We start from the raw sequence: 27,608 nt of genomic DNA, 5'->3' as shown, positions 1-27,608 counted from the left end.
CATTTTTTTTGTGAAATGCAATGTATGGTTTGTATTGTGTATCATATGGTATGTATGTATGTGTATACGTCTGTATGTAATATGTATGCATGTAGCATGTATGTATGTATGTCTGTGTGTATGAATGCCTTAAATATATGTATGTATAGTGAGAAAGGAAGGGACAACTAAAGTTTTTGATTGAATTTTTGTATAGTGCCATTCGCAGCAATGCACCTCTTTCTCACTTCATTTTGCTTGAAGCAGTCTTCTTCAATGAAGGTATTCACTAGGGAGGAATGGGAAAAAAGCTTTGCGATGTGAAGTTAAGGTATTGAAGGATATGTGGAGGCTGCCGAGAAGTTTCAGATGGAGATAGAGACTGAACGTATCCCAGCCATTTTTTTAATGCTTGGTTATTTAAACTGTGAATGCACATGGGGTGGGTAAGCCAGCTGGACAAGAGAAGAGTGGGCACTGACAAGCCTTTGAAAAAAGAGGAGCTGATTTAAGATATCCGGGGACAGCTGTCCACGTGGAGCATTTTTTGCACAGCATCATTGTTTTGTGAGGGTTTGTGGGACCTATACAATGCACCTGCCTCAGGACTATTTGACACCCCTTTTTTCAAAGGGGATCAATGGCGGACATTGTCGCTCAAAAATCGAGGATCGGGGTGGGCCGTTGGATTTGCCAAGATGGGATCACACAGGGTTCACACTTGGATTTCACAGGGATTACACCCCTTTTTTCAAAGGGGATCAATGGCGGACATTGTCGCTCAAAAATCGAGGATCGGGGTGGGCCGTCGGATTTGCCAAGATGGGATCATGCAGGGTTCACACTTGGATTTCACAGGGATTTTTGTGAACCCTGCGTGATCCCAAGATTTGCCAAGATGGGATCACGCAGGGTTCACACTTGGATTTCACAGGGATTTTTGTGAACCCTGCGTGATCCCATCTTGGCAAATCCGACGGCCCACCCCGACAAAAATCCCTGTGAAATCCAAGTGTGAACCCTGTGTGATCCCATCTTGGCAAATCCGATGGCCCACCCCGATCCTCGATTTTTGAGCGACAATGTCCGCCATTGATCCCCTTTGAAAAAAGGGGTGTCAAATAGTCCCGAGGCTGCACCTGTGCAAAGGTCCCTGCCTGTCCACGCAGCTCAAATATGCCGTGTGCTGGGAATGCAGGGACAGGCAGAGGCTGGTTGTGTATCCAGCCTTACAGTGATGTTTTTTATTGTTGGCCACTCATTGTGCATGCGCATGCGCCAATGTTAAACTGTACTTTTATGGGATCTTCATTCTCTGTGAATGTTTATGGGGCACATTAAACAGTATTTTTCTGGGGTCTTCATTTAGATGGAGATCACGCTTGTGCATGGTTTCCCGTGTTCCTTTGCTAAGAAAAGCAGACATGGATCTTGGGACTATCACTGACCGGACGGCAGTGCACAAAGCTATTCAATGTGGTAACGTTCAGGATGCCATCGAGAAGGTCAATGGTTTAAATCCAGAGGTTAGTATGTTTCTTTTATTTTAAGAAGGTTTGGCTCAGTGTATCAGTTGTTGAAGTTTTTTACCATTGGCCCAGATATTGGACACAAACCGGCAGCTATTTTTCCATCTGCAACAGCAAAGACTAATAGAGCTGATACGTAGTGGGAAAGTAGAAGAGGGCTTGGAATTTGCTCAAGACCAGCTTGCACCAAGGGGTGAGGAGAATGTAAGGAGTTTCTTGAACTTACAGCGAATCTGACCATGGCATGTTCCTAACCTTTTTGAACTGATTGTCATAAGAGCACATAATATACATGAGTTTCTATCAAAGGTTTGGATTAAGTATTACACAAGTGCGATTGCACCTGTGATTTCATGAGCCTGAAGGGACGACATAGATTTGATTTTTCAAGCATATAATAGGGCTATTAAGAGTTGTGACTATATATCAGTGTCATTTTATAGAAAAGTTAGTGAGGCTAAGGTATATGAAAGTGTAGTGTGTGTTCCAAGGCCTTGCACTTGTTGGTAAAGTATGTCCACGTCACATCCAAGTGTGGTGACGCACGCACATGACAATGGAGGGGATCCCAACACCAAGGACAGCCGACTTTGTGGTGGACTTTCAACAGATGAACCGAAAAAGAAAATAGAAGAGCCAATGGGGCTTGAGGAGAAAAACCACAGCCAACTTCTCACTGGACTTCTACCATCTGAAACCAAAAAGCAAATGAGGAAAGTGAGTTGAGCTTGAGGAGATTGGATTATATTTTGTTTTTCGAGCCGGGGTCAGAAACGAGCAAGCTCGTTCCGAGACTCGAATAGAGAATCGCTTTTGTCATTAGCTTCAAAAGCCTAATTTGAAATTTTGACTTTGCACATCGAATCTGGGGCGGAAAACTTGTTGCGAGGGCTGAAATGATGCAAAATAAGAAAACCCTAATTTTGACTTGCAAACCCTAAAACGCAAACCCCATCATGCACTCCTACCTATTATTGAATGAATGAGTAAATACAATGATTGTCATAGATCCAATGTATATGCTTGAACTAATGCTTATTGTCCTTCTTTGTGCGTTAACGGAAGATGCTGATTTGGAGATGTACTTGACTGATCCAAACTATTAGATTGCATGCCCTTGGTCTTGGCTTTGCAATCCCCATCTTTGAATGCTAAGAATGACCCATGGCTTTCCTTCCAAGTGTGGCTTCTTAGGGGCCTGCATAAACTGACTAACAAGTCCAACAGCATAGCTCAAGTTTGGCCTAGTAATGGTCATGTAGATCAAGCTACCCACTATGTGCCTGTACGTAGTAGGATCCTCCTAAAGCTCACCTGTATCTACGAAAAGCTTTGTGTTCTACTCCAATGGCACTGAAATAGGCTTACAGTCTGTCATACCATACTATGCTCTTATGTGTGTGTGTGTGTATGTGTGTGTGTGTGTGTGTGTGTGGAGTGCGTGTGTGAGAGCATATCTTGATACAGAGTTCTACACCCACTATTGGGCATTGATGACGTTAGTGGGGATGACGTAGTATCTAGTCCATACTATGCATAATGGAGTTGATAGTTATACAGTCTTGTGGATTGACTACCATGAGTATATAACATGCACCTTCCTAAAAGGTGAATTTAGGCATGTTCCTGGATTCATCTAGGTATATAACATGTCGAAGCCATACTGCATTTGCAATAACAAGATGCCTTGAGGTGATTTCACCACCTCTATGCCTAAGAAATACCGCAGCTCACCCAAATCTTTCATCTCAAACTTCTGCTTTAAAAGTCTCCTGACAACATGTATTTCAGCATCACTATCACCAGTGATGATTAATCTAAGTCATCCACATAGATGACTAATAGAATGCTCCCTCTATTTGTCTTTTTCACATAAAGTGAAAAATCTGCATTGGATATTTAAAATCCAATGGTAACAAGATACTCCCCGATCTTGTTTGACCATGCTCTGGATGCCTGCTTCAAGCCATGTAAGGCTTTGCATAACCTGCACACAAAATTGGGGTATGCATCACTCATAACCTGGTGGCTGTATCATGTATACTTCTTCTTGCAAGTCACCATGCTGAAAGAGTGCACAGAGCGGAAGCAAAGGAGCACTAGAGTGTGCTGAATAGAGAGTGCAAGAGAGAGAGAGAGATATGGAGCAAACTATGCTGAATATACTGAAGCAAAACAGTCCCAAGCAAGAGACACTAGAACTCTCATAAGTGAGGGAGTAAATATGTACAAGACTGAATGAGAGAAGAGAGGCCAGCACCTCCTATTTATAGGTGAGGTATGCTGGCCGACTGGAGCATGTATGTTGGCCGATTGGTAAAATACCAAAAAGGCTGGGAAAAATCCCAGAAAAAATAGGAGAAAAAGGGGTGGCCAGCTCACAATCAAGGGCCATACAAAAGGGACCAAATGGGCACCAAAAGTGAGCAGAAACTGGGGATGAATGTGCTAACAACCCCTCTCAGCAGCACCAGATGCTGAACAAACTCCGAGAAGCTGAAGATGAGGAGCCAAGGAAGCCTGAGAAACCGGCTTGGTGAACAAATCTGCAGCATTCTCCGGTGAAGGACAATACTCCAAACGCAAATCTCCAGCAAGAACCCGTTCATGAACATAGTGATACTGAATCTCAATGTGTTTCGTACAAGCATGAGTTTCGTACGAGCATGAAACACAAGGTTCTCGGCAATGGCGATGCAACTTTGATTGTCACACCAAAGAAGAGTAGATCCGGTAGGAGGACAACCGAGCTCCTCCAATAATCTCCGCAACCATATCGCCTCACATGCAGCATAACAAACCGCATGGTACTTCGCCTTGGTAGAGGAAAGCGCCACAGTTGGTTGCTTTTTACTGCTCCAAGAAATGGCTCCAGACCCGAGTGTAAAAACACAACTAGTGGTCGAACGCCGAGTATCTGGATCTCTAGCCCAGTCTGAATCAGACCATCCAACAAGAGTGCATCCTTGGCCATAGAAGATGCCAAAGTCCAGAGTGCCACGCAAGTACCGAAGAACTCTGAGAGCACACCGCCAATGCTGCTGATGGGGTTTGGATGAGAAAGAACTCAATAAACTGACTGCGAAACATATGTCCAATCGGGAGTAGGTCAACCACACCAAACAACCGACAAGAACCCGATACTGTCCTTGATCAATCCCTGGAGAAGCATCAAGAAGAGAAAGCTTCTCACCAATATCCATAGGAGAAGATACTGGTCTGCACCCAGTCATCTGAAATCTGTTGAGAATCTCCCGTGTGTACTTCTGCTGCGATAAGAAAATGCCCTTCGAGGTCTGCCAAATCTCAAAGCTGAGAAAATAATGCAAGAGGCCAAGATCCGTCTTCTCAAACTCTGTCTCCAAAGCATCCATGACAGAATGGATCCTCACAGAATAAGAACCTCTAAAGATGAGGTCATCAACATAGACCACAATCATAATAATCGACCCCCTCTCAAGGAGGATATAGAGGTTCGAATCTCCATGAGAACGACGCAGGCCGAGCTTTTGAAAGAACTCATCAATCCGCTGGTACCAAGCCCGCGGAGCCTGTTCAGACCATATAAAGTCTTCTTTAGCCGGTACACATGATCCTGTTTGCCTTGAACAACAAATCCCGGCGACTGATCAACATAAACCTCCTGTGTAAGCTCTCCATTTAGGAAAGCCGACTTGACGTCCATCTGGAAAATGGGCCATCTATGATGACCTGCAAGAGCAAGAACGGTGCGAATGGTAGTCATCCGAGCCGTCGGAGCGAAGGTCTCATCGAAGTCGACACCAGGGCACTGAGCATAACCCTTGGCAACCAACCTCGCCTTGTGCTTGTCCAAGTTGCCATCAGCTCGGAACTTCGATTTGAAGATCCAACGCACACCAATCACCTTACGCTGCAGTGGCCGAGGCACCAAAATCCAAGTGCCACTCCGTTCCATAGCATCTAGCGTTCTGCTTGCATAGCACGACGCCAAGGCTCATGTGAAAGAGCCTATAGAAGCTTCTTCCGAATACTCAAAAGAAGAGGGGTGAGCTGTTGCTCAGGGGAGATATCAATGCTAACTTGGCATCCAAGATAGCGAACACAAGTGCCCCTCGGGATCCACTGGAAAGCCTCAACTGGGCGCCAAGTCGGGGCGGGTGCAGAGCCTACCTAGAAACCACATGACTTGTGCCAGTTGATCTGTGCTCGTGATGCGCGACACAAGATCTCAATTGCCTCTGTGAATCTCTAGAGATTCCCCACATTCCTTGAGAGGTAAGCGACTATGTCGTCTCCAAACTCTTGAATCAAGCAGCTCCCCTTGAGTGTAGAGGGGGAGAGGCAATCCTTGGAGCCCGGTCTCCTAGGTTGAGAGAAAACAACTCATAGCCTCGATGACGAATAGGAAGAGGTAAGGTGCCAAAGGACAGCATTACCGAACCAAGAGAGAGGGGGAATCTGTCACCACCGGCTCCCTGAATGAGAACCTGGCTATGCGAGGCTGAGTAAAGTCCTGATACCCCACAAATCTACTCCACAGGGAATTCCATCCGGCTCATCCTGGCCTCTAGAAAGCTCTAATCCACCCTATCATAGGCTTTCTCAAAGTCGAGAAGAAGGACTATGAGGTCTTGCTACCGCATCTTGGCCGAAGCGGTCGCCTCCCAAAAGGCTAGAGCTCGCATGCCTGTCTTGTCTCCAAGGGTCCTCGAGGACAGAATAACCAGGGCGTGATCTGAGAAGGTAGTGCATGCTAAGAGCATTGACATGCTTTTCATTTGGGAAAGCATGTTTGGCTTGCTTACCAAGTTGGCATGCTTCACATACTTTATGCATACCATCAACCTTAAAATTGGCAAACCTGCGACAATATTTTGGGCCTGCATAGACTTTTGTCTTCGTATATTCACCTGACCAATGCACTTGTGCCATATGTCAATATTTACAACGACACCTATTCCATGCGCAAACATGGTTGCCTTTACCTCAGGCATGTTCACATCCAAAGTAATCATCTTGCCATTTCTGTTACCCTTTGCAACAACCAAGCGACACTGATTTTTGAAGTCTTTCACAAAACATCCTTGAGGATTAAACTTCACCTGTAGACCCTGCTCAACCAGCTGTCCAACAGAAACCAAGTTCTTTGTAATATTTGGAACATGAAGGATATCTGCCAAGTACTTCATTTTGCCATCTTGCAGAGACAATGGCACTTTACCAACATGCGCAATGGGATGCGTAGTATCATTACCTGTTTCTACATAACCTGGTTTTTTCATTTTCTGCATGTCTCTAAACCACTTACCATGACTAGTCATGTGGTTAGAGGTGCCAAAATCCACATACTATATATCTTGAGATCCTGACACATTGTGAGGATTACTGTTATTACTTAGTATTTCATCCACTATCTGTGTATTAAGACTGAAACTGAAAGTAGACTTGAACACAGATGTTTGATTGATTGATTGAAATTGTGATACAATAGGCTCCTTATATAGGAGTTCAAGAGACACGAATGAAAAGACACATCCCATGACCAATAGTCATGACTCTAGGCGAAGAGACACATCCTTTGGTCGAATAGCTGCAACCATTGGGTGAAGAGTTGCAACCCTAGAGCGAAGGGGTATGACCAGTCGTCGAAGGATTGTGGCTCTTGATGAAGAGGCATGTCTCTAGAGTGAATAGTCGTGACCATCCAAGTGTAGGGGTCCTCTGTAATCATGTCACTTCAGTATCTGTAATCATAAGGAGACTGTATAATGAACTAAGTCACAATCGTGACATTCCCTCCCATTTAAAATAAAACCATGTGATTAAATGAGAGTCGATCGTCTGCCAAAGAATTCTTGGAGGAGTTGAGGATATTGTTGCATTTCTTCATCTGTCTGCCAAGTAGAATCTGACTCATCCAAGTCCATCCACTTAACAAGAAATTCTGTAGTAAGCTTCTTTCTTGTTTCTTTCTGACGAATCTCCTTGTATGTATTCCTTGAGCCAAGAGATGTGAAATGTCGGATGAATTTTTCCCCAAGATGGTGGAAGATCCAACTTATAACTGACAACTGAAATCTTCTTTATAACTTTAAATGGACCATAGAAACGCGGTCGCAACTTCGGAAAGACTGACTTTACTGTCTTATATCGATGCGGTGCAACATAAAGCAAAACCAAGTCACCTTCTTGAAACTCAGTATGCCTTCTGTGCTTATTCGCATACTTCTGATACTTCTGCTGAACATGAATCAGTCTGTCTCGAACTTGTACAAGAATATCTTGCATTTCTTGAATCAACTGATCTGCTAATGCCACCTTGTGTTGAAGAACAAAGTTTGTGGGCACAAGCGGAGTGTGACCATATGCTGCTTGAAAAGGAGTCATTCCAGTGACTGAATGTGGAGAATTATTGTAAGCAAACTCCACAAGAGGCAAATATTCTTCCCAAGAAGCTAATCGTGTCTGAATATAATGCCTAAGCATTTCTTCCAAAATTTGATTTACTCTTTCTGTCTGTCCATCTGTCTGAGGATGATAGGCAGAACTGAACAAGAGATTCGTACCAAGAGATTTGAATAAGGAAGTCCAGAAATGTCCAGTAAACTTCGGATCTCTGTCAGAAACAATAGATCTTGGCAATCCATGGATTCTGAAAATATGCTATACGAACAACGTTGCAAGATCTGGAGCAGAAATTGTCTTCTTGCAAGGAATAAAATGTGCCATTTTGGAAAACCGATCAACCACTACTAAAATTTGAGCATTGCCTTTCTGCGAACGCGGCAAAGTAGTGATGAAATCCATGCTTATGCTTTCCCATCTTTCCTGAGGAACTGGCAAAGGCTGAAGCAATCCTTGAGGAAGTTGTCGTGAAGCTTTCATAATTTGACAAGAGTGACAAGCTTTAACAAACTTAATAACATCCTGTTGCATCTGAGGCCAAAAGTATGTTGCTGATAACAGACGATATGTCTTGTTAATTCCAGGATGAGCTGCAAAGGGTACTTCATGATGCTCTTGAATAAGGAGTTTCCGCAAAGATGCATTGTGAGGAACACAAATGCGATCTAAGTAATAAAGTAAATCATCTGTAATTGTATATGCGGCAAACATATTCATTTCTTCAACAATAGGATGAAGAGATTTGAGAGCTCGAAAGACATCTCCAAAGTCTCTATCTGTCAAATACTCATGCTTAAAACATGCTGGAATCTCCATTTGCACATTTGAGATAGCAAAGTTCGTAGCTCGAGGCATGCGGCTCAAAGCATCTGCTACCACATTCTGTAATCCAGGAACATAGAGTATCGCCATGTGAAAATTCACCAAAAATTCAACCCATCGTCCTTGACGGGCTGAGTAAAGATATAGGTCAAAGACTGATGATCTGTCTTAACCACTGAATCTGCTTCAAGAAGATAATGCTTCCACGTTCTATAAGCATGTACAATTGCCAAAAATTCCTTGTCATAAACGGGATATCGCATTTGAATAGCCGAAAATTTATGACTATCAAAAGCAATAACACGATCATTCTGCATAAGAACGCCTCCGGATGCTCTATCCGAAGCATCGGTCATGACGTCAAACGGCTGAGTTGGATCCGCAATAGCCAAAACAGGCGTAGTTGTCAACGCATGTTTAAGATCATTAAAGGACTTTTCAGCTTCAAGTGACCATTGCAATTTATCTAACTTTGTAAGGGCCGTCAAAGGAGCAGCAATATCTGAGAACTTGTGAACCTTGGTGTGGTAAAAATTTGCTAATCCCAAGAAAGATCGCACATCTGAAATTGTAAGTGGCAAAGGCCAATCAACAATGACCTTTATCTTCTTAGGATCAACTGCAATACCCTGTCCAGAGATGATGTGTCCAAGATATTCTACATGATCTTTGAAAAACTGACTCTTCTTCTTGTTGATGTACAAGACATTCGTACGGAGTACGTCGAAGACAATCTGCAAATGCTGCTTGTGATCTGCTAAAGTCTTACTGAAGACCAAAATGTCATCCAGATAAACGATGACAAACTTATCCAAGTAAGGACCAAAGATGTCATTCATCAAAGTCATGAAAGTAGCTGGGGCATTGGTTAACCCAAAAGGAATGACCAAAAATTCATAATGTCCATACTTTGTTCTGAAAGCTGTCTTATATTCATCTCCAATTCGAATCCTGATTTGATGATAGCCTGACTTCAGATCAATCTTCGAAAATACCTTTGCACCAAGCAACTGATCAAAGAGCTCATCGATGCGAGGCAAGGGAAACTTATTCTTGATTGTCTGCTTATTAAGGGCACGATAATCAATGCAAAGTCGCATAGATCCATCCTTCTTCTTGACCAATAAAACTGGAGCACCAAAAGGACTTTTGCTTGGACGTATATGACCTTTATCTAACAACTCTGCCAATTGTCTCTGAATTTCTTGAGATTCTGAATAAGAAACTCGATAAGGAGCTCGAACTGGCGGTGGTTGTCCAGGAATTAGATCAATCATATGATCTACAGAACGTCGAGGAGGCAATGTCGTTGGTAGCTCGTCAGGAAATAAATCCTTATAAGGTTGAAAGAAGGGCTGTTGTAAATAAGAAATATCTGATGGCGAGAATTCCGATTGGTCAACTGTATTATCTTCTGCTTCTCGCAACATAGCTAAGGCAGAAGTGCTGTCGCGTTTACGCACTAAGCGTTTGACTTGCATAGCAGAAACCACAGTAATCGGCTTAGAATTAAACAGACCTCGTAATTCCATTTCTCGATGATTATGATAAAGTCGAATGGAATGATCTCGAAAGCTGATCAAAGGATCATACTCATATAACCAAGACTGTCCAAGGATCATGTCATAGTGTGACAAAGGCATAATAGAGAAGTTTAGCTGATCCTGATAGTCCTGAATCTGAAAATGCAACTGCTGAATCCGTTTGTTGCAATGCAAGAAAGAACCATCTGCAAGTTCCACTTGGAAAACTTCTGCACTCTGCTGAGTAGGTAATCGCAACTTGCTGACGAGAGTAGTTCCCACAAAATTAGTCGAGCATCCACTATCAACAAGAACATTGATAGGATGCTGGCCAATAAATCCCAATAAGCTCAAAACTTGATTGGAAAGGTTAACAGGCACTGAAGTATGGTTGTGGGCATTCAGCATCAAAGCACTGACAACTTTAGAAACTCGCACTGCATGAACCACCTGCTTGCCTTTTTCTGGCGCAGAAGGATGATGATGTCCATGTTCACCTTCTGGAAAACATTCCATGTTGGAATTCTGGCGAGAATTACGCTTTGGGTACTCATACCACCTGTGTGGTCCATGGCAAATTGTGCAAAGACCTGAAGGGTTGGCCTGAGAGGTTGAAGGTGCCGATGTAGAGGCTTGCTGACCTGCTGAGGTATCGCGGCGAAAATTGCGGCGATTGTTGGGTCGGCGATCTTACCAGTTGCGTCCTCGATTCCGATTGTTGTTGTTGGAAGAGGATCCTGTTTGTGAGGCTGCTACCTGACCTAAAAATCTAGGCCGAAAGGACTGTTGCCGAGTAGATTGCTGACCAGAGGATTGGGAATATTGAGACACAGGTTGAGATAAATTTCCTCTGCGATTGGGCTGGGAGAAACGAGCACCGTTTGAGGACCGATTGCCAAAGAAGGATGTCCTGGGTTGTCGTCGTAAATCTCCAAGGCGCTCTACATAGGCAATAGCAGCATCAATGGTGAGAGGGTTAAATTTCTGCACATCTTCCTGTAAGTTGGGTTCAAGCCCATCGATGAAGCTGTGTAGCTTATCAACGGGGCTGAGGCTCTCAATTTCCAGAGTTAAACGTTGGAACTCTGTGATATATGCGGCTGAGGATGCTGTTTGCCTCAGGCAGCGGAGAGCAGACCGGGCATGGTAGTCTGCACTGGCAGGTTCAAAGGCCTTGCGGAGGGCGCGCCGGAATTTATCCCAAGTAGGAGTGTGCTTACCATCTGCAACACGTCGTTGCCACCATAGAAGTGCTGTATCTTTGAGTAGGGAACTGGCTAAAGCAACCTTCTTGCTTTCGACCAAATCGGTATTGGTCAAATATACCTCCATTTTGAATATCCATTGGTCAAGCACGCGCTTGTCGCGGCGACCATTATAAGGGGCAGGCAGTTTGACATCGAGTTTCTTTTTTTGTGCAGCAGTTAATATTTTATAAAGAAGTTGGAGTTCTGCATTGTTTACCTCGGCAGTTGGATCTGGTTCATCTTCATTTTCTGCTACCGAAGTCTCTGAAGAAGATGGTTGTGGATCACTGGCTGATGTGCGCACTGGATGGGGCCGCTGCAACTGGTCGAGTCGTCTGCTGATGGTAGAGAGACTTGTCGAAAAAGTCTGCTGAAGTATCTCCATCTGCTCGCGTAATAATGTAATGGCCTGCATTTGCTCGTCCTGTTGCTGGCCCTCTGCCTCTGAGATAGATGCCATGTTGGATCTGCTAGAGGGAGTAGCGCGGAGAAGCTGGTGAAATATGTGGTACTGCTGGAGGAGAGAGTGACAGTGAATCGTCTCCCAATTCTGCTAAGAAATCGGAGCCTAACTCCGAAGGCTCGAAGTCTTCCACCTCGTCGAGAGGAGGTGTCTCTGCAGGGGTTAAGGGAGTGTAATCGGGCACAATGAGCTCGCTGTATACTCGAACCAAGGGCTAGAGCGAGATGATCCGGTTCACTGCATCCACACGGCACTCGTCCAGGAAATACGCCAGATGTGGGTATCGTCCCAAAATAAACTCGTAATGAGCAAGATGGTGTGCTGGACACGTCAAGTAAATATGCCAGATCACCCACGCCTGGAATTGAGTGGCGTGGCGGTGACTGATGTATAATAAAAAGTCCAGGGGACCTGGTACATGAACTGGAGCCGGAACAGGTTCTGCAACAGGGTCGGGTAATGGGGCGGGCTCCGGTGTGGGTGTCTCGCGAGAGTTTTCGGGCAATATGGCCTCCGGGACCTCGTCTATGTACGAGATGTAAGGCACGGGCTGATTGCTGTTGGGTTCCATTGGACACCTGGTTGAGAAGGGGACTGTGTGCCAGAGTGGAGAGGAGTCCCTGGCGTGGCAGCGTGGGAGAGGAGCGCACCGTGTATGGAACAACGTGCAAGAGAAGCGAATGGGCTGGCCGGCGGATGAATCCGTTGCGCTGGCCCCATTTGCTCTTTTATATTTTTTTATTATTTTTTTAAAAATGCGTTGGTCGGCTGGTGGGTGTCCTTGCGTTGGTCGGCAGCAGCAGGTGTCCTTGTGTTGGCGGTCGTTGGGTGCTGGCGCCCGACTGCTCACGTGGCTGGTGAAAGCCATGTGGATTAAAAAAAAGGCTTAAGTGTATAAGCCTTAAATCATAAGGCTTTTTTATTAATCTGAAGCGTTACGTTTTTTTTAAAAAAAAGTTGACGCTTCGCCGACTGGAAAGATGCGCCGTTTCGAAGGCTGGGATCACATCGCCGACTGGGGTGCCTCTTCGAACAGTGCTGAATCGCCGACTGGAAGATGCCACCAGCAGTCGCTGAATAGATTAAGGCGGCTCACAACTTGAGCTGGTGGGTGGCGGGGCGATCCATGCGCTTCAAGGCGAGTTGGCGCCCTACTCTCCAGGAGTCGTGCGAAGAGGTGCCATCTCTTGGTGCCACCGTACGTGTGAAGGGATGCGAACCCATACATGAAAGGGCACAACCCATACACGAAAGGGCACAACCCGATGAAGAGGCTCACGAAGGGCTACCAGCAGGAGATCGCTGCATACTCACCGGGTACGCCACACACACATCTGTGCATCTGTCTTCTATATGTGAATTGAGAAAGAAGGTTTAGGTTACCTCATACTCGTAGATGCAGGTTCCATCTTTCTTTTGCTTCCATACAACGCCGGGTAGGGGAGTAGAGTGGAGAGGGTGAGAGGCTCACAACCGTAGGCCCGGGAAAAAATTTTGCTCTGATACCACTGTGAGGATTACCGTTATTACTTAGTATTTCATCCACTATCTGTGTATTAAGACTGAAACTGAAAGTAGACTTGAACACAGATGTTTGATTGATTGATTGAAATTGTGATACAATAGGCTCCTTATATAGGAGTTCAAGAGACACGAATGAAAAGACACATCCCATGACCAATAGTCATGACTCTAGGCGAAGAGACACATCCTTTGGTCGAATAGCTGCAACCATTGGGTGAAGAGTTGCAACCCTAGAGCGAAGGGGTGTGACCAGTCGTCGAAGGATTGTGGCTCTTGATGAAGAGGCATGTCTCTAGAGTGAATAGTCGTGACCATCCAAGTGTAGGGGTCCTCTGTAATCATGTCACTTCAGTATCTGTAATCATAAGGAGACTGTATAATGAACTAAGTCACAATCGTGACACACATCTCTTGTTGTGGAACTGAGCATGTGCTGCATCACAAACAGCTGCTCAGTTCCGTTATCACCACCCTGTTTTCTAGATGATGCATAGTTGCCTTGCTGCAACTTTCCACTTTTAATGTCATTCTGCCTTTTAAAGCATTCCTTTGCCATGTGCCTTGGTTTGCTCCCCCTGTCTATAAATTGGCCTCTTCCACATGCGTATGATTTTTGCTGCGAACCATTGGGCTGTTATTGTTTAGAAATCAGGTTTCCTTATTGGCCACCACCTTGGCCTCGACCACAACCTCTACCTCTGCCTCTATCCGAATTAGAGTAGAAGGCCTGTTCTGACGTGTTGTAAGCTTCATGGAGTCACTAACTTGGGGAGGATTGTAGGATGGTATATGGGTAGGGGTGGGAGCAAGTCCTGGATGAGAGAAACTCAAAGAAGAAAGATTGGGAAGAGGAACCACCTGGGGAGCGGAAGCAGGGGATCCAAGCAATGAAGGAGCTAGAGTATCAACGAGAGGAGCAGTAGTAGAGAAATCTCTTGAAGCCATGTCCTTTGACAAGAAACCTTCTCTGAAGAAAGAGGACTGTAAAAAAACAACAAATAGCCTCCTCTTAAGCTGTGCACAACAAGAGGAGAGAAAGAAGAAAGGGAGGGAGGGTGAGAACAGAGAAATAGAGTAAGCAAATCTCTCAAGAACCCTGTCCTCAGCACCTAGAAGAGAGCTTCAGCCTCCAACAGCAGAAACGTATCATCCAACAGGACAGATGCAGAAAACGCAGCAAATTAATGAAGCCTCTTCTCCAATCAGAAAAAAATGCAGCAATTCCTTACCTGTAGATCAGCGTTTGGCTGTGATACCATGAAAGAAAGAGCAAACAAACTATAGAAGGCTGAGAATAGTTGATAATTGCTGAAAATGAGCACAAGGGAAGCCCGTAAGTGCTTACAAGCATAAGAGACTGTTGCAATAGCCAATGACCTCCAACAGATTGTTAGAAGTCATCTCCTGTCTACTTTTATACACCAGGGCCTTTATTGTGGGTGTGCCCGCCCTTATGAGGTGTTTTATCATTTTTCCTCACTCCCCGTATTTTTTTCCTATTTTTCCCCATTTTTCAGTGGTGTGGAGGGATGCCAGAAGTTGGCAGAAGACTCTGGTGGCTGGACGACTGCCCATTCTGCAGTCGTGTGGCTGGCCGACTGCCCAGACATCAGTCGTGGAGTATTTTACTGCTGGCCGATTGGATGTATGCAGTCGTGGACTTCTGTACTGCTGGCCGACTGCTCACAGTCATTTGCGGGATCTTGTGTATAGAGAAGAGTTTACACACCTATCTCTCTGTGTTTCTTGTGCTGTCTATTTTCTGCATTCTACTTGCTCTTGTCTACCCAAGTTTGGTTATCATTTCCGCTGCATATTCTGACATGGTATCAGAGCCCTAGGCTCGTGATAGATCTTGGGAGTTTTCTGAGCAAGAGGGGGAGCGTTAGGTTGCTGATTGAAGAGAAGGTGCAAGAGAAAGGCGGGCTTAGGTGCTAGACAGCCACTTGCAGGTTTTTACGATTTTTTTTTCCCACCCACCCACCCTTTCAGTCTACTCCCCACGATGGCAGATTTACTAGAGATGGCTGAGAAGCACGTGAAGATTCCGACTCTCCCCACGTTGCCAGTGGACCGTCAGTTGGACGGGTCCAATTACGGCATCTGGAAGGTCATGATGGAGTTTGTGCTGGAGTCATATGACCTTGCTGATTTCATCATCATCGAGGTTCCACGGCCGGAAACAGAGGAAGGGGAGTTACTGTCGACGAGGAAGGACCGAGAGGCACAGGCACACATGTGGGATCATGTCAACGCCAGGGTCTGGTCATTTATTTTCCTCAACTGCACACCACAAGTGATCAATCATGTAAAGCACATGACGCTGGCGAGAGGCATATGGGAGCATTTGGCTTCTCTTTACAACAGGGTATCACCCATGAAACGGATCTCCTTGGAAGTGCAGATGCGGGTTATGAACCCTGCAAAGTCCTCGACGATGCGGGAACACATTAACAAGCTGCAGGCCCTTCAGTAGGAAGTCCTACAAGCTGGGAAAGAGATATCATCTGAAGACATGGCCATCACTTTGCTGTCCCACTTGCTTGCTCAGTATTCTGCTTTCTATTCCTCGTTGATTACGAGTGGCAGCCTCAGCACCATTACTTGGGAGGAGCTTGTGCCAATGGTCTTGGACCAGGAGGAACGTTTCACGAACCCTCCTCGTAGCGGCGGTTCGGAGGCCTTAACTGGCCAACGGTCAAAAGGCCGGAATAATAACAAGGGCAAAGGGAAGGCTTCACCGGAGAAGTCTTTTGAGAAGAAGCCTGACTCGAGAGAAGCTGAAGGCCGAAAGATTCTGCAATGATTGTGGCGAGAAAGGCCACTATTGGAGGAAGTGCCCTAAGCGGACAGGGAAGAGTGCTGATTCCTCAGCCTCAGCTGCAAAGACTCTGGCATTTGTGCACTTAGAGATGGTGGACTCCGACGCTTCATCATCTTCGAGCGAGGAGGCAGTTGGCTTCACCGCGAAGGATACTCGAGAATGGATTCTTGACAGTGGTGCTTCCAGGCACATGACTCCATCCCGTGACTTCTTTCTAGATCTGAAACGGCAGTCAGGTCGCATCTTTATTGGCGACAACTCCACTATTCCGATACATAGTGAGGGCCGGATGGAGATTATTCCCGACGGCAAGGGGGGCAAACATGCTTCCCGTGTTCTTTATGTCCCTGCTTTGGGTTTTGATCTTCTGTCAGTGCATGAAGTATGCAAGACTGGCTTTCGGGTGGAATTTGAGGAGCATTCAGTTGCTCTACGGGACCGTGAGACTGGCGAGGTGGCTTGGGAAGGCGGTGTGGAGAATGGTATCTACAAGCTCTCTGCACTCTCCTCGTTCTCAGGTCGGAGATTTGTGGCACTTTCGTTTTGGCCACTTAAACGTGGATGCATTGAGGCGAGCTTTCCGAGACCAGATGGTGGTTGGCTTGCCAGATGTTGGTAGTAGGCAAGGGCGCTGCAGTTCTTGCATACGTGGTAAGCAGCACAGGGAATCCTTTCCGAAGCAGGCTTCCAGGCGGGCTTCGAAACCATTGGAGTTGATTCACACTGACTTGTGTGGACCTCAGCAGACACCATCTTTGGGAGGATCTCTCTACTTTATGCTGCTTGATGATTGTACCAGATTCACGTGGGTCTACTTTCTTTCCCAGAAGGACCAAGCTTTTGCTCGGTTCAAGGATTGGCACGTGATGGTGGAGAAAGAGTCTAGATTTCAGGTCAAGACTCTCAGGGCTGATAAAGGAGGTGAATTCTCCTCGACTGTATTTCTCAGATTTTGTGGAGATCATGGCATCAAAAGGGAACTGGCCAATACAGGATCGCCTTCGGAGAATGGAGTTGTTGAACGCAAGAACAGGACTGTGGTGGAGATGGCGAGGACCATGCTGGAGCATCGTGATCTTCCTCGTCCACTTTGGGGAGAGGCTGTGGCAACGGCCATCCATATCCTCAACCGATCTTCGACGACTTGAGTACCCCATATGACTCCATTTGAGGCATACTTTGGCAGGAAACCTGATGTCTCGCACTTCCGTGTCTTTGGGAGTGACGCGTATGTACATATTCCGAAGAAGCAGAGGGGGAAGCTTGACTCCAAGTCCCGCAAGCTTGTATTTGTGGGGTATAACTCTCTTTCCAAGGGATACAGGTTGTATGATCCAGACAGGAACGAGATTGTTGTCAGTCGGGATGTGGTCTTTGACGAGCATGTTCCAGTATCCACTGTCGAGGAGCCGCCACTTCTTGGAGATCCAGAGGAGTCTGATGATGATTCCCAGACCATTATTCCAGTTGATCAACCTCAGTCAGTACAGGAGGTTGAGCCCGCAGCTGGAGTTGAGCCCCCGCGACCACAGGAGGCTCCACGATCTGTTCGAGTACCTAGGTGGTTGTTAGACACCCTTCGGGAGTCAGGTGTCACGGAGCTACCCTCCGAGTGGACCACAGAGGACGGCCCTCGAAGATCACATAGAGTCCGAGATAAAAGCAACACAGCGGAGCTTCTTCAGGTGAACTATGCTTTGATGTCTCGTATTATGCGGCACAAAGAACCCACTTCCGTAAAGGAAGCCCTTTCACAGGATACTTGGAGGAAAGCCATGCAGGTGGAACTTGATGCCATCGAGAAGAATAACACTTGGAAGTTGGTACCGAGGCCGTTGAAGCGGTCAGTCGTTGGTGTCAAATGGGTCTCTAAGACCAAATATGCGTCTGATGGGTCGGTGGACAAACACAAAGCCAGACTTGTGGCTAAAGGTTATGCTCAGCGGCCAGGTATCGACTATGAGGATACCTTTGCACCGACAGCACGGATGTCCACGATTCGGACTGTTCTTGCCCTTGCTTCTTCTCAGAGGTGGCCCGTGTATCAAATGGATGTAAAATCTGCGTTCCTTAATGGCGACCTACAGGAGGAGGTGTATGTTGAGCAGCCTCCAGGCTTTATTGTTCCAGGATCTGAAGGGATGGTTTACAGGTTACGTAAGGCCTTGTATGGTCTTAAGCAGGCTCCCAGGGCTTGGAATCAGAAGATTGATTTCTTCTTTATTCGGATTGGATTTCAGAGATCGGTTGCAGATCCAAACTTGTATCTCTTTCGGGAACGCGGCATGGTCACGCTTATCATCCTTTATGTGGATGATCTCATTCTCACTGGCGGTCATGTGGAGCACATTAGAGTAACGAAGGCTGCCTTGTCAAAGGAGTTTGAGATGACCGACTTAGGCTTACTCCACTTCTTTTTGGGATTGGAGATCTGGCAGACCTAGAGGGGGTTTTTCGTCTTTAGCAGCGGTATGTTCATGTGAGGCCTTTGGGATGGAGAACTGCAAGCCTATTACTTCGCCGATGGACCCAAACACAAAGTTAACCGTTACTGATCCTTGTGAGCCAGTTGATGCCTCACAGTACCGGAAGTTGGTTGGTTCATTGATCTGGTTGCTGAACACGAGATTGGACTCGAGCTTCTCCGTGGGGCTGTTGAGCTCTTTTATGCAGACGCCATTGAAGACTCATTGGGACGCAGGATTGCGGATCTTGCGGTATCTGCAGAGTACGAAGGATCTGGGACTCTTTTACACAAGAGGGGATGGAGTCAGGCTCCAAGGTTGGAGTGACTCAGATTGGGGAGGAGATCCAGACACGAGGAGATCTACTTCAGGATACAGTTTCACCCTCGGCTCAGGAGCAGTTTCTTGGAGCAGCAAGAGGTAGCCAACTATTGCCCTTTCTTCGACAGAGGCAGAGTACCGGGCTGCTTGTGGTGCTGCTTGTGAGGTTGTATGGCTGCGGAGGCTGCTAGGCGAGATTGGGTTTCCTCAGAAGGAGCCCACAGTCATCCAGTGCGATAACCAGAGTTGTATAGCTATTGCTCGGAACCCGGTCTTCCATGCCGGGACCAAGCATATAGAGATATAGTATCACTTTGTACGTGAGAAGATCTTGGTTGGTGACATCTTGCTACTTTATTGTTCGACGGAGGACAATGCGGCGGACCTCTTCACGAAGTCTCTACCTCAAGCTACGCTCAGGCGGCACTCCAGCTCCCTTGGGTTGGTTTCACAGCCAAGAGCTGAGAGGGGGTGTTAGAAGTTATCTCCTGTCTACTTTTATACACCAGGGCCTTTGTTGTGGGTGTGCCCGCCCTTATGAGGTGTTTTATCATTTTTCCTCACTCCCCGTATTTTTTCCCTATTTTTTTCCATTTTTCAGTGGTGTGGAGCGATGCCAGAAGTTGGCAGAAGACTCTGGTGTGGCTAGCCGACTGTCCATTCTGCAGTCGTGTGGCTGGCCGACTGCCCAGACATCAGTCGTGGAGTATTTTACTGCTGGCCGACTGGATGTATGCAGTCGTGGACTTCTGTACTGCTGGCTGACTGCTGATGCAGTCGTGGAGTGCTTTTACAGTAGGCCGACTGCTCACATGGGGCATATAAATAGGCCCCATGCTTCCACCACTTTCTCATTGCATTCTACTTGCTCTTGTCTACCCAAGTTTGGTTATCATTTCCGTTGCATATTCTGACACAGATATGCAAGAATGAGATGAAAATTGAGGGGAAGGGTGAGCACCCTTATGGATCCCTCTTGAGAGCTGGTCGGCCAGCTGTATAGTAGGTTGACAGCTGTCTCGTAGCATAAAAATGCTATAAAATGCCTAAAAATGGTAGAAAAATCCTAAATAATATCTGTTGAAATATGCAAATGTAGGGTCTCATAAAATGACCAGTACAAGCATAAAAAGGTGTATGTAGACCCTCTGGAGATGATATATATTCCAACACTGGCTTTGTGAAGAAGAGTCCTCACCCAGAGACTTTTCTTCTATGATCAGCATAGACACTAAGTCCCAAAAGCTGGAAACATTCTCTTTGACTGCAGTGGAGGTCTTGAATGGCTTGTACTCTTTGCCAAGCCCATTCAAACAGACACTCACCAAATCATCATCGTCCATCGATACATTGATAGACCCAACGGATTCAATAATACCCTTGACCTTTAAATCATACTCATTGATAGACATGCTTTTCTTGTCCACAATATGCGGCTCTTGTTTTAGTTGCAGTTTCTTTGTCTTTGCATTGGTTTGGAACATCTGCATTGAGTTTTGCCATGTATTTACTGGAGTGTTGGCATCTTATATGTGTTCTATCACTGTGTCTGTGACACTGATCAAAAGTCAATACATGACTTTCCTTGCACCTTGATTCCAATCCTTGAATGCCTTTATATCTGTTGGAGTGGCATTCTCTTCAGACAACTTTGGAGGCTCTTCATTGTCTCCTTTGACATAGTCCCAAAATCCTTTATGTATTAGAAAATTAGTCATTCTGAACTTCTAGGCATGGAAGTTATTCTTATCTAGCTTCTCACTGATAATATGATTGAATCCATCAGACATGTTTGCCTGCAACAATCAGAAACTTGCAAACAGACAATTTCTGTATGCAACTTGTAACACGTTACACAACAGTATCTTCTTTGATTGCTGCAACAGTACTTCAGCACAACTTGTATGTCACCAGATCTGACTAGAGTACATGTACATACACCCAATATCAATAATACATGTGCAAACACTATGTACATTTCCAAAATGCACTGTTGCACTGCAATAACCAACTTTCGACCAGAGACAGTTCTCTACCAGAACTTCTCGAAATTGTTGGAAATACCTTGCAGTGACCGAACGGAGACCAAAACGCGCCTGAAACGCAAATCTGATCGAAAGTACTTTACACTTCATAGGCACCTCCAAGCCTGCAAAGATAGCTCCTCAATCGGAGCTACCGAGGGGGTGTTGTACCTAAATAAGAAGGGGAAGAGATGATGATGCTCTTACCTGTGTACCTCTTCCTTTCTTGCTTGTTCTTGTCTCTTGCTTGCCTCCTTAGCTCTCACACAAACCGGAGCTCTGATACCATAAAGAGAATGTGGGAGAGAGGGAAAGCTTGAGTTTCTTGCAAGCACACACACACACACACAAGAGAGTGCAAGACACAAGAGAGATGGATGATTGAATTTTCTTCTATCTTCTTCTGTTCTCTACAACGATATAACTAAAAGATAAGAGTACATACATAAAGGGAAATTACTCTCTAACAATAACATACAATGGTCAGTCCATAGTGTGAACCGGACTATATAAGCTGGTGCTATAACTATGCCATAACTCTTGTACTCCAAAGTAGCTGTCACATAGCGTGTCATCCACTGGCAGCATATCAACCATAATCTCACCAACCATGCTGGTGGTATAAGTGCGGAAGCTATCACCTAGGTGGGTTATCAATGTCTGCCCCCCGCAGCACTAGTTGAGTTTGATGTCTCAACACACCCCCCCTCCCCCCGTGCAAGCAGGAGTATTTGCTTATATTCCTTTGGAGAACTTTGTTCAATGAGTATGAATGATGACTTAGGATTGCCAAATGCAAGGATGAAGTAGATTGAACGCAGGCTGAACCATATGCTGTCCAAGCTCCTTTGAATAGCTCTTCAATGACCACTATGCAAACCTAAAATTGAGGGATGCACATATGCTGACTGAATGCTGAAGAATGCTCTTCGTGGAGGCCTTGGGGCTGTAGCACAATCAAGAGCTGAATGTTGAAAGTATGCACAAGAAGCCGGAGGCTTGCGAACTGCTGAATACTGATTTGATAAATGATGCTTTAGACTGAGAACTGAGCGCTTGTTTAAATATATGAAGTATTGCTGCTGGTTGGCCTGTTTATCAGCTCGTGGCCTGTTTTTATGGACACAAATTGCCACATTTAATCAGCATTAAATGCTGCACATTTTTACACTCGTCCCACATGCTGGTCAACTGTCTGATGTTGGCCGACCCATGCTAGTAGGCATGTGATGCAAGTCGACTACTGATTTGGGGCGTCTGTAGGCTGCCGACTGGCTGCCTGGCCTTTAATGATGGTCCTTATGGGCTGGCCCATGTGCTTATGGCCTACATGCTTATTGATGCAATACCTATGCTAAGGTCGACTTCTACATGACTTTATCTAATGAATTCTCCAAGTGGGGTGAGCATATGCCTACAAACCCCCTTGTAGTGGAAGTGTGAACCTGCACAAGGTAGCAGATCACTCTCTGTATGAGAGTAAGCCCAAAGCTTTGCGGAAAGCTTCAAACTTTTCTCAAGGTAAATTTAGCCTTTGTGAATAGATCTGCAACATTATCCTGTGTAGGGCAGTAAGATAAACTGATCTCCCCTGCATGTAACCTCTCTCTGACATAGTGATAATGAATCTAAATGTGCTTGGTACGTGCATGAAATACTGGATTTCGTGTCACGGCCATAGCACTCTGGCTATCAGTGAGAATGTGGTGGGTGTCTGCTGACACTCACGAACATCAGCCAATAATCTCCTCAACCATACACAATCTACTGTAGCTGTGAAGACTGCCCTGTACTTAGCCACACAAGTAGATGTGGCAACAGTGGGTTGCTTTTTGCTCAACCAAGATATGCATGAACTGCCAAGAAAAAAACAATTCTCACTGGTGGATTGCCTGGTATCATAATCACCAGCCCAATTTGAATCACTGTATGCATAAAGCTGCAAGCTGCCCCCCCTGGGATAGAACAAACCAAGATCCAGGTACCCTGAAGATAACGAAAAATGCGTTTGACTGCTTGCCAATGCTTTGTGCCTCGGCTGTGCATGAATTTGCAAATGAGACATCCCACTGCCTAGCCGTAAATGCCGGCCTCAAAAGACTCTCCAATATCATGCATAGTAAGCCGTACACCTGGTTCTACTAGAGTAGAAATGGGCTTACATTCATCCATGTGAAACCTTTTTAGCAAACTTTTTATGTACTTAGTTTGCTGCATAACAATGCCATCATCTGTATGCATAAACTGTATGCCGAGATAGTAGTGTAAAGGCCCCAAATCTGACATATCAAATTTAGCTTTCAAATCGGCTTTGAAATCTGAAATTTGTGCTTTGCTAGTACCTGTAATGTGCATGTCATCTACATACAAGATGACTATGAGAATATCGGCACCGGTTTTCTTCACATACAATGTGCTTTCAGCTGGACTATTCACATAACCTTGGCTGGTTAGATGAACATGTATTTTATCATACCAAGCTCTTGGAGCTTGCTTTAACCCATACAATGCTTTGTGTAACTTGCATACTTTATGTTTCTCACCAGGAACTACAAAACCAATGGGCTGATTTACATATACTTTCTCCTGTAAATCCCCATTTAAGAATGCAGTTTTGATGTCCAATTGATGCACTTTCCATCCTTTATTGTGATCATTCTCGAAGTAGGAGCAAAAGTCTTCTCATAATCTATTCCCTTTTTCTGGGAGTAGCCTTTAGCCACAAGTCTTGCTTTGTACCTGTCAATAGTACCATCAAACTTCCTTTTGACTTTTTACACCCACTTTGTTTCAATGACATGCTTGCCTTTAGGCAATTCCACAAGATCTCAAGTATTGTTCTTCATGATAGAAGAGATTTCAGCTTGCATAGCTTGCACCCAATGCTCATTCTCATGTGCTTCTTCATAAGAAGAAGGCTCTTCTGAATCAAAGAGACCATCCATGGCTAATGCAGACTCCCCACAATGCATATTCAATGCATGGCTGGAACTAGCCCTTGTTCTACCTGTGAGTGGAGCTGCAAGTTTGCTTTCTTGCAAAGTTTTCAGCAACCATCTTGGCACTGACTTGGCTGTGTCTATGGCTGTTTGCTCTTCCCTGACAAGATCTTCCACTTCTTCCATAGAAGGGGCTGAATGGCTGGCTGTTCCACATGTTCTACATGAGGATTTTCTTGTGTAGGGGCTAGCTGATCTGAATCCCCCCTAATTGCAATGGGTAATAGTCCATCAAACATGTCCTGTATGCCTGTATCATTACTTTTATACAAGCTGTACATGGGCTGTTCTGAATTTTCAGCAAATACCACATCTCTACTGACAAAAATCCTTGGATTATAAAGATGGTATCCTTTGCTCTCATTGCTGTAGCCCACAAAAATGCATTTGATTGCTTTGTCATCTAGTTTTGTTCAGAGTTGTTCTGGCACATGTGCATATGCCAAACACCCAAATGTACGCATATGATCCACTGTTGGCTTTCGGCTATACTGTCATGGCCCTGTGAAAATGGAGCAGGACAAGTGTGGGCATGGTGGTTGCAGAGTCAGAATATTTTATGATTCACATGGGGGGTGCCCGGACAGTGTTTAAGATGTGTGGACATCCCTAGGTGTGAAGGGGGGAACTAGAAACATTAAGTTTTAATGTTTATTGGAGTTTGCCCCTAGGCCTTAGTGGCCCTAAGAACTTATTAAAGTTGGGGCCCTAGGGATTAAATTGGGGAGGAGTTTTCTCTCTCTTCTCTCTCTCTCTTCCCTTTTTGGGGAGTCGTGTAGCAAAAGTGGAGAAGCCCTCATGCGCTTGTGAACTAGCGTGGAAAAGCTCAAGAAGGAGGAGGCGACTGCTGAAAACCAGTTTTGGTTGCTGTTTTTCTGAGTGGAACCAGCCGTACAGCACTGTACGGCCAGAACTGGGCACACTCTCTCTCTCTCTTTCTCCTCTGTTGCTGGCGGCGCACAGAACTGCTGCTGGTTTGGCTGCGCAGAAGCCCTGTACAGGCTGTACAGACTGTTTTCCAGCAAGTACACTTTGTACAGCTGCCGTACAGTGTACGGGCAGCAAGGTACAGAAGGTACAGTTGCTGCAGAGGTGTTAACAGGTGCTGGACAGGTGCTGGACAGGTCTGTTTTCTCAAATTCAGGCAGGTACAGAAGTGGACAGCAGGCTGTTTATGCAAGTACAACGCCTGGTACGTATCCCGAGGTGGTACAGACGGGTACTGTGCTGATTTTCAGATCTGTATTTTTCAAGGACAGCATAGGAGTGAGCATCAGGAGGAGGATACAGGCAAGAGCAAGCACACGTGTGAAGCAGGATTGTGGATTCAAGTGCCTGCAGGCACAGATTGGTGCTGTTGCTTCCTCCAGTGTTGTTTCACGAGCTGAACTTGGTAAGCTCTGTTACTGTTCATCCATCTCTCTTTCTATTGCTTGATGTCTGCTGCAGGTATGTGTTATCTGGCTCCTTGTGAGAGGAGGAGTATGGCAGATTGACAAGGGATTAAGACAGAGATTGAACAGCATATGTATGTTTGAGCTGAGAAGATGTATCATGCTCTTGAGTTATGCCAGATGTATGCCCATGGCTGGCCTGCTTTGTGATCTTGGCTGATAAGAGGGAGGCACAGTGTGTTGCTTGAGGACACAGATCTGTGTGCATAGATCCTCTGTGCTGAGAAGGATTTGTGGGCCGTCAGATTGGACTTACAGGTGTAAACTCTTGGCTGGTCTTTGTGTTGTACTCAGCCATACATATTATTTTAATTGAATAAAGAAATACCGCAAGGGGCGCCAAGCTTTGGGGCCAACAGGTGTCGCTGTGTTTTCAGATTTGGGCACTCTAGCCCCAATCTGTGTTTGGTTTCTCATCTAGACTACAAGTGGACGGGTGATTGCTCCTACCGCACTCTGGTTTCTATCAGAGGCCGGTTTCAAATACCAAGCCTCAAATGGTATTATGGTTTTCAAAGCTTTTGTTGGACACCTGTTCAACACATGAGTTGCACACATTATAGCTTCCATCCAAAAATTGTGAGGCAACTTTTGTGCTTTCACCATGCATCTTGCCATCTCCATGAGAGATCTATTTTTCCTCTCAGCTACACCATTTTGCTGCGGTGTATAAGGCAAAGTACATTGGTGTTTGATGCCCTTCTGAAGCATATAATCCTTGAATGCATTTGACATGTATTCTCCACCTCTATCTGAGCGGAGTGTTTGGACTTTACATCCACACATATTTTCAGCCATTGCTACAAAGTGTCGAAAGCATATAAACACCTCTGCTTTCGCTTTCAAAGGGTAAACCCATGCAAACCTGGAGTAGTCATCAATGAATGTGACGAAGTAAAGATGTCTCCCTATGGATGGTGTCCGCATTGGACCACATACATTACTATGTATGAGCTGTAATTTACTTTCAGCTCTAACAGCTCCATCTTTGGGGAATGGTTTTCGTTGCATCTTTCCCAAAATACACTCCACATACATGTCTTGTTGGAGACATATTATGAACCGTATGATGCTTCTACAAAAGCATCAAACTCCGAAAATTTACATGCCCAAAACGAGCATGCCATAGCTCTACATCATGCATAGCAGGAGTGTGGGCAACCACTGTATTTGCATCATAAGTACACTTGTCATAGCTGTCCAGCTTATACAAGCCTTTGTATCGTGTTCCAGAAGTGACTATTTCATAACCCTTTGATGGGTCTTTTACCAAACACTTCCCATCTTCAAATTCAACCTTTAAACCTTGGTCGTTTATGGCTAAGACGGAGAGCAGATTTTTCTTTATCCCTGGAACATACAATACATTTTTCATACATATATTGGCACCATTGGCTGCAATAAGTATGACATTGCCAATTCCCTTTATTGGATATGTGGTATGATATGCACATGATACAGTGCGGCCATTTGAAGCATAAACCAAGTGCTGAAATACATCTTTGCATGAAGTGATGTGGCTCGAAGCACCACTATCAAAATACCATGAAACATCCTGTCTGTCAGATGCAATGCAAGACATATCATTGTCTGAAGCACTTGGTGTGTCACTAGTGCATGTGACCAAAAAAGTGTACTCTTCCTGAATTATATTAGCTGATTGTTGTGCTTTGTCTCATCAGAAGAGTCTGCTACTGCATTGCCTGCTTCTTTCCTTTTCTCTTTTGCAATCCGATTTCTACATTCACTGATGTAGTGTCCAGGCTTATGGCAGTGACATTTGCCCTTCTTTTTGGGCTTGTTTGCATCCCCTTTGTCAGACTTTTCACCACCAGAAGAGGGCCGTCCATGACCAGCCTTGCTAGACTATTGTCCCCCATGCTTAAAGCTCTTTGCTTTACCCTTATCCTTGGCTGTAAATGCCTTGTCTCCACCACGGTTGCTCGATAAGTTTTCTCTTGTTTGCTCTTCCTGCAAGAGTAAACCCACCAGCTCTTCAAAAGTGACGGGATCACCACCACCTCTCATAGAGAGGTTGAGAGAGGTG

At 45.3% G+C, this 27,608-nt stretch overlaps 1 pseudogene across 1 annotated transcript in view; it reads left to right on the top strand.

The window, feature by feature from the left end:
- The first annotated feature begins 1,147 nt into the window (after positions 1-1,147).
- The window catches only part of LOC147619796 (protein GID8 homolog), a 36,803-nt pseudogene continuing 10,342 nt past the window's right edge, over positions 1,148-27,608 (top strand). Inside the window, exons 1-3 of the transcript XR_015261789.1 lie at positions 1,148-1,198; positions 1,402-1,505; positions 1,581-1,712. The product of XR_015261789.1 is annotated as a protein GID8 homolog (transcript). The remainder of the gene's footprint in view (positions 1,199-1,401; positions 1,506-1,580; positions 1,713-27,608) is intronic.

This window comes from Cibotium barometz, chromosome 32, assembly GCF_041138505.1.
Source record: "Cibotium barometz isolate CiBa-2024 chromosome 32, ASM4113850v1, whole genome shotgun sequence".
In the NCBI taxonomy this organism is placed as follows: Eukaryota; Viridiplantae; Streptophyta; class Polypodiopsida; order Cyatheales; family Cibotiaceae; genus Cibotium; species Cibotium barometz.
Note: the sequence above shows the minus strand (reverse complement) of the source record. Positions and strands in the feature narration are given on the sequence as shown.